The following is an 8,803-nucleotide window of genomic DNA, read 5'->3' as shown; positions in this document are numbered from 1 at the left end:
ACCAATTTAGTCACCTGATCAAAGAATGAAATAAGATAGGTTTGGCATGATCTGTTTTTAACAAACCCGTGCTGACTTCTAGTTATAACTTTGTTTCGAGATGTTTGCAGATCTGTTTATCAGAGAGATCTTTGTGCAGCCATGCTGGTTTCTTGTTAGATTTCTTGATTTTCTTTTTCAGTGGTATTGTGCTGGATTGAGCTTTTATGATCATATTTTTCAGTTTCCCAAGCTTCTTGAGTTGTTTTCCTCTTTAGGATTTTCATCCAAGGAATCTTTCCCAAATTCTCTTGGAGTTTGTTAAAATCAGCTCTTTTAAAATCTAAGACTCTGATATCATTATGTTCTATTGCTTCTGTTTGCATTATATTGAATTCCAGTATGACATGGTCACTCTCGCCCAAGGTTCCTGCAATTTCAATTCCATCTATCACTTCTTCTCAGTGCTTTTTTTGTCATAGAACACACAGAATGGCATTCTGGTACCTTTTTTGAACAGAAGAACCGGTTCCTTCTAAGCTGCCAGCACAAGTAAAGCTGTGGCTCAGTGAAAGGAAGCTGCCCAGGGAAATCGGGGACATCAAAGCTTGATCCGGAAACACTTCCATGGCCCTGAAAGCAGACCCTCTTCTCTGCCTTGGGTCATGGGGCTCCCCCCACCGCTGCCGCCTGTCCTCACCCCCGTGTTGGCCGCCAGGGACCAGGACTGACTCCTGGAGCAAATCTCTTTGAGGGACCAGGCGCGTTCCCAAAGCAGCAGCACCGCCACCGCCTTGGTCACTCTGGCTCCAGAGGAAGCCTCTGTGTCATCAGAGGTGGAGGAGGAGGAGGTGGCAGAAGACATGCCAGCTCCGAACAAGCGCCCTCTCAAAAGCCGTGGCAATGGCATCTGTCAGTTGATGCTGCTCATGTGATCTGCGGCTTAAAAGCTCCCTAAAGCAGTTTTTTTCTCCCCCCTCACTCTGTAAAGGGCTTTTGACTGGAGCCGGAGCTGTGCGTGAGTTCTGGCACTTTTTTTTTTTACAAAAAAAGCCCTGCTTCTTTTCTGTTTGTGAGAATTAAGTCCAGTATTGTTATTATTAATAATAATTTAATAATTTAATTTGTATACCGCCCTTGTCCCGAAGGACTCAGGGCGGTGAACAGGGCAATACATAATAAAAAACAGAATACACAAATTAAAAAGTGATTAAACCATTATGCCCGTAATAATTAATACATATTAAAATTAAAACTATCTATAAAAACCCAACCCCATCCCGTCAGACCAGGCCAGCTTGTTCGAAAAAGAAGGTTTTGAGATCGCGCCGGAAGGAGCGAAGGTCGGGGGCCATCCGGAGCTCGACCGGTAAGCGGTTCCAAAGGTCTGGCGCGCCCACAGAGAACGCTCTCCCCCTGGGGGCCACCAATCGGCATTCTTTGATCGGCGGCACCCTGAGGAGGCCCTCTCTGTGGGAGCGCACTGGACGGAGGGAAGTTGATGCCGGCAGCAGGTGTTCCCTAAGGTACTCCGGACCCATGCCATGAAGGGCTTTGTAAGTCATCACTAACACCTTGAACCTCACCCGGAGAGCAACCGGTAGCCAATGCAGCTTGTGGAGCAAAGGTGTAACATGGGAGTATCGGGAAACCCCCAAGACAACTCGCGCGGCTGCATTCTGCACCAGTTGAAGTCTCCGGGTGGACCTCAAGGGCAGCCCCATGTAGAAAGCATTACAGTAGTCTAGACGAGAAGTCACGAGTGCATGAGTGACTGTACGCAAGGCATCCCGGTCTAGATAGGGCCGCAACTGGCGCACCAGGCGAACCTGGGCAAAGTCCCCCCTAGTCACAGCTCCAATATGCTCAGTCTTGTCAGGGTTGAGTCGAAGCCTGTTCCTCCCCATCCAGACCCAGACCACCTCCAGGCAGCGGGACATCACGTCGAGGGCATCACTGGGGTGGTTTGGGGTTGAATCAGTATATTGATGATACCCAACTCCGAAACCACGAATGATCTCACCCAGCGGCTTCATATAGATGTTGAACAGGAGAGGCGAGAGAACCAATCCCTGAGGAACTCCACAAATGAGAGGTCTCAAGGTCGATCTCTGCCCCCCTGCCAACACCGACTGCGAACGTCCCAGAAGGTAAGAGGAGAACCACTGGAGAACTGTGCCTCCCACTCCTAACCCCCTGAGACGTCGCAGCAGGATACCATGGTCGATGGTATCAAAAGCCGCTGAGAGGTCTAAAAGGACTAGGACAGAGGAGCAACCTCTGTCCCGAGCCCGCCAGAGATCATTCACCAGCGCGACCAATGCTGTCTCCGTTATCCCTCTAGTTCCCTCCTCTACCTTTTGAACAACAAAGCTGTCAGCTAGGTTGGTCAGGAATCTATTCGATTTCTCACTTCGGGCAGAATTAGTCTTCCAGTTGATATCAGGGTAATTAAAGTCTCCCATTACTATGGTAGTGTGTTTCCTACATGTTTGTTAATTGGTTAGCAAAAAGTACATCTATTTTTTTCCTGCTTGGTTGGCCTCCAATGGCAATGCCATTCTTTTTTCTTTTATATTGACCCATATGCATTCTAAAAGGTTTTCATATAGTGCAACTCCATCTTCTCTTTTATGGGGTCTGCGTTTTTTGAACAATTTATATCCTTCTATCAGTGTGTTCCACTCATAGGTCTTGTCCCACCAAGTTTCAGTAGTTCCAATTACATCATATCTACCTTCATGTATTAATAATTCTAGTTCATCCTGTTTGTTCCCCAAACTTTGTGCATTTGTATATAGGCATTTGAGATCTTTATGTCTGACTCTGTGTATGCTTCTCATGTCTGTTTGGTGTTTGAGTTTGTCTTCCTTCCTATCCCTTCTTGACTCATTACTTGATTTGTTTTCTAGGGGTTTTTGCTTGTAATTAGATCCTAAAGTTTGGTTGCCCTCCCCCCTCAGTTTTAGTTTAAAGCCCTCCTAATAAGTGGAGCCAGGCGTTTTCCAAAAACATTCTTCCCAGTTTTTATGAGGTACAGCCTGTCCACGGCTTGAAGAAGAGGCACTTTGCCCTCAGTCCAGGGATGAGAGACGAGAAGGGAAGGGCTCAATCGTGGTAGTAAGTTTTCTCCCCTTTATAAAAGGTAAAGATGTCCCCAGTCCAGTTGTGTCCGGCTCTAGGGGGCAGTGCTCATCTTTGTTTCCTAGCTGAGGGAACCAGCATTGTTGGAAGACTTTCCTATAGTCACTTGGCCAGCATGATTGTACACTGAGGCACACAGAACACACTTACCTTCCCACCAAAGTGGTACCTATTTATTTACTTGTATTTGCATGCTTTTAAATTGCTAGGTTGACAGGAGCCGGGGCAAGAAATGAGAACTCACACCATTGCACAGCACTCAGATCTTGAACCCTGTAATATTTTTGTTATTTTTTTTTGCATTCAGCTAACAATAATTTAAAAAGAAACCAATTTAGGCTATCATTGGTCATCCAGACTTCCCTAATTTGGTATGAGTTGGGCAGCATTTTTACTATGAGGTCTGACCATAATGAATATGTACTAGATGCTATACCACAAATTAGCTAATAAACACAAGTTTAGATCATTGCATAAACCCACCCTGCATAATTAAGATTCAGTATGTTGTATGAATTAAATAATGGTATCATCACGATTCAGCTGGTCATATGAATACACCTTATAACAGCTAGTAATATGGACGCCAAAGTGTTTTCATGAAATACCTAGATAAAATCAACTTATGACCATAGCTGAGCCCAAAATTTGACTTTTGCCTCATTTTATGACCTTTTTGCCACAGATGTTAAGTGAATCACTGCAGTTGTTAAGTTAGTGACATGGTTTTTAAGTGAATCTGGCTTCCCCATTGACTGCTTCTCAGGTTGTAAAAGGCAATCACATGATCCCCTGCAACCATCATAAAGCTTAGTAATTTGCCAAGCATATTATTTTTGATCTTATAACCATAAGGATGCTGCAGCGATCATAAGTGTGAAAAATGGTCATAAGTCATTTTTTTCAGTGCCATGGTAATGGTCATTAAATAAACTTTGTAAGTCGAGGACTACCTGTATTTGGTACAAAATGAATGCTATATATTTATAAATGTCCATTTTAAGCAGCGAGAATAGTCTGTTGGATCAATTTGAGCCTTTGCTGATGACAATAACACCATATTTCAAAGTGCTGAACTCCATATCCCCCAGTCCCACTATTCAACACACCTGCAACTGCACCCCAATTTTTTATTTATATGAATCCTTCATTTCCTACCCCTAATGGTCAGAATCTTGCCAAACTCAAGCTGTAACCTTCTAACTACTAGATGTACCCTGAGAGTCTCTGTATGTGGCTACCCTACCCTGAACCTTTTCCTGCTCCCCCATCCAGCTCAGGGCTGGGCAATGTCTTAATCCAGGTCTCTTTCTGGGAAAACTCTGACCTGTCCAAACTCTTCCCCCACTGCTCCTTCAGGCGCACATGCCATCACACTCAGTCCTGATCTCCTAATCTGTTTTTAAGGCTTTTTCAAAAATCAAAAGGAATGGGGCCTACTTAATCTTGGGAAGAATATTCTGTACGGAGGGCATCACAATTGAGAAGACCCATGTCTTGAGACCCACCAAACGTAGGTCCGCAGTTGTCCTGAAGTTCTTACAAGAGAAACGGGCATGTACAGTATAGTGCACAGGTCTGCAACTCGCGGCTCCGGAGCCGCATGCGGCTTTTTCAGCTGTCTCCTGTGGCTCCCAATCCTCTGCCATGTGCAGTTCAAAAAAAAAAAAGTGGGACTAAAAAATTTCAACCAATCAATTCAAATATGCAGGGTAGGTGCATATCTCGCCTTGGCTCCACTCTTCAGTCAAACCCTGTTCTGCGCATGTGCGTACATGTGCACACATTTTTTGCGGCTCCTAGTTTTTCCTTTTGTGAGGGAACCGGTTCCAAGTGGCTCTCCTGGTATAGTGGAGCAAGAGCCATACTGTAATCAGACATGTCTCCAGTTCTGCTCAGTCACCTCTGCACCACTTTTTCAGTCTAAATTGTGCATATTTCTCCAGAGATCAACCTACTTTCTTCAATGGCGCTATATTTCCTATGGCATTTTTCTTGTTAATTCATCATCTGATTCCACCAAATTCATCATCAGGAGTTTGTACTTACGTTTCTCCCAGTATTGAAAAACAGATAAAACTCTTGAGTAGCATTTGTTCAGCCAGTCAGCTTGCTTTGCTGATTTCCTTTTGAGGTCATGCTTCACAATAGCGCTGACAGGTAGACGAGCTCACCAAGGAAAAGGAAATAAAACTTTTTGGTGGACAGAATGAAAGCTATTCTCTCAAGAGATTACTGCTCCTTACTCATTGAGGACTGGTAGCTTAGATTTGGGTTTGTTTTTATTTAACTGCATTTATATAGCTTAGGTTTAGTTTACAATACTTGTTTGCTTATTTGTTAAATTTATTTTATTTAATATCACACTTGTTTAGTTTACACACACTATTTATTTCTTTATTATATTTAATATATTTGTTTAGTTTAGTTAGGATCAGTTTAAGTTAGGACAGGGGTGTCAAACTCAATTTCATTGAGGGCTGCATCAGCATTGCAGTTGCCCTCAGGGGGCTGGGGTAGGCGTGGCTAGAGTGCATGTGGCCTACTGGGTGGGCATGGCCAGCTCTACATCCTTCGCATCAAGGGTGCCTATGGGGGCCTGGGCAGGAGTGGGACAGAACCGAGGGTCTCTGGCAGAAGGAAGGTCTCTGGGCCAGGGCCAAGGCAGTGGGGGCCATTCCCTCACTGTTTCCAGGATGGCTTCGCGGGCTGCATGAAACCACTTCGCGGGCCGGATCCGGCCCCCGGGCCTTGTGCTTGACATGTCTGGTTTAGGACATTGAATTCATCATGGAGACATTCCTATATTACGCTGGAAAAGCCCTCTTTGAGGTAAGAGACCCTCTGTTCCATTTATTTGCTTGTCAACTTGCATGTCTAACTCTAGAATTTAGGATTCAAAGAGGTAACTGGATAGGTAATATGACATAAAAATGAAAGAGCCTTGGTGGAGCAGTGGGCTAATGCCTCCTTAAGTAACACCAGCTGCCTGCAATTAGTGCAGGTTCGCATCCCACCAGGCTCAAGGTTGACTCAGCCTTCCAAGGTAGGTAAAATGAGGACCCAGATTGTTGGGGGCAATTAAGCTGACTTTGTAATAATGCCGCTTGGGGGGGGGGCGAAAGCCCTAATAAGCAGGCATATACATAGAATGAAGGCTACTGCTAAGCTTGTAAGCCGCCCTGAGTCTTCGGAGAAGGGCGGGATATAAATGGAATTTAAAAAAATAAAAAAAAACAGGAATCAAAAGCATCTAGGAACAAGCAAAACTTAAGAAAATTTTTTAGAATAACATTTGAGCCTGAATATTTTTAAAAATATTTGTACATCTTCTTTTAGCCCCTTTCATGGTGAATTGTGTAAATACCTTTTAATTTAAATACATCCAAAGGAGAGCCTTCCAGAAAGACTAGGAAACATGGCTCTGCGGCCTTGCTTGGGGTGCACAGAAAAGCAGTCGTGGGTCTGGTTAGAGCCCTCAAAACTCTCTTAATTAATTTTTGATATCACTTGCCTCTTTTAAAATTTATATATGGTGCTTATATTTTTAAAATTTCATTTCTACTGCTCCTTTAGTCCCTCTTGGAGATGGGCAGATAAGTAAACAAATAAATAGTGCGTGTTCTATTCACACGATATGCTAAACTGCATTGGCTATTAGTTGTGGTTAAGGGCCACTGGGATGAAGCACGCAGCAGATAATAGTTAATGAACATTGTCGCTTCACTATCTCATGTCCCTTTTTAGCAGTGAAGAAGGTTCAGTGTGTCCCCCACCCCTTTTTCAATTCACCAGGTGGATGGCCCACAGTAGTGGGCCCACCCATTTTTTTCACCTCATACTTGATGCACAAAAAGATAATCAGCCTTTTTAAAGGCTTGCTGCTAAAAATCTTAATTCACCATACTTTGTCCCAACTGCAAATATCAACATTTTGGTTTGAGAAGGCATACAGTATATAAATTACTTTGAAAACTAGGATAAGTGAATTATCCTCCTCCAGTTGGTTTGCCCTCAATGTTCAAAATGTCTTCCTTTGGCAGTACTAACTCCAGAAATACAAGCAACATCAGAGACAAAGGTGAGTAAGCCATCGTATTGTTTGTGTGGGTATCTGTAGCAGGAGTGGGGGATAGAAGGGCAGTCCTTCCTCTGCACCCCAGAGGGAAAAAACCTCCTTCCTTTAGAATAGGCATGACAAACTGCCGGCCCGTGGGTTGGATGCATCATGACGAAACCGCGCCCCCATTGCCGGCAATGGGGAAAGTCACGATACATCGCGCGACGTCACGAGTTTGACATGCCTGCTTTAGAACTACTGTCTTTTGGAGAAGCTTTGAACTCTTAAGTTAATAGGGAGCAGATACAAAAAGATCTGTTTCCCTGCACACCCCGACATTACATTTTAAATGGACTGTGCCATTTGTAATGAAGTCTTACATTGCTGTCATTGGTGGCTTTTAATATGTTATGTCTTTCATGAATATTGTGCAATAGCACATGTTTTTCCATAAAAATACAGAAGAGATGAATGAAAGAAATAAAAGAAAAACACCAGAAGACGGCTGGGAAAAATGCTACGATAAGAGATTTAAGTAACTGATTTCCCTTATAATCCTGTTTAAGCATTTCTTTTTGTCTGCTTATTTGTATTCTATGATTGATGAATGCTCCTTGTAATTTCTGAATTTTAGTTGGAAGAGGAAAACAAATTCTTAGCCAGCGAAGGTGCAAGCCTTGAGAAAGAAAACAAACTCTTGAAAAAGAATTGTAGAGAAAATGAAGGAAGCTAGTTTAATTTTAACTTAACATTTAAATTTATTTTCATTTTAAAAACAAAACTGATTTATTTCTTCTTAAGTTCAGCTTTACAAGTACTAGTTATCTTATTTTTAGCCAGGGCCTGCCCAAGAGAAAGAAGACATTCCCGGTGAGAAACAGCCGGCTGGAAAAAGACCAAGGAAAACACAGGTGCTGTAAGAAGCTGTGATTAAATTAGTAATTAGTAATTAGTGGACCAAATTAGCAGATCAAGGAAATGGTGTGGGTGTAGTAAGGCATTTGATAAAGTAGTAGATAAGACAGAACAATGTGGGATAGAGAGTACCACCACCAGTGCATTAAAAGTTAAATTTTGATTGTGAAAAGGAGAGCCAAAAGCAGAAAGAACTTCAAAAGGCTATGGGAAAAAGTATCAAAGAGATGTGTTCCAAGTTCAACTACGTCCGCATCAAAAAAGAAAAAAAAAAAAAGAAACAATGATGGTAAGATTTATCCTTCCATTTCTGGGAGAGAAATAGACAGGTTCTAATTGATGACTCTCTACTTTGGAAAGTCACAAGTGAAAAGTCACTCTTCATCTTCCCTCACTAGAATTTTAAGATTTCAGGAGCATGCTTTTTTTTTTTGAATACATCAAAAATAGTTCTTATACAAATCCACTTCTTTTGTATCATTTGATACAATAATATTTTGCATTACAAAATAAGCAGTTGTAAGACTATAGGTAAATGCATGATTAATAAAAAGCCATTTTCTTAATGTGACATAGCATAACAATGAAAAATACAGATAAATCTAAAATATTTAACTCTTTTCAGATTGTGCTGAAACCTCATATAAATCATGAGTGTGTTGAAAAGGCAAATAATAGTTTTTAAGACATTATGTACTTTATTCT

This window comes from Vipera ursinii (genome assembly GCF_947247035.1).
Source record: "Vipera ursinii genome assembly, chromosome: 1".
Taxonomy (NCBI): domain Eukaryota; kingdom Metazoa; phylum Chordata; class Lepidosauria; order Squamata; family Viperidae; genus Vipera; species Vipera ursinii.
This window is presented reverse-complemented; position numbering follows the sequence as displayed.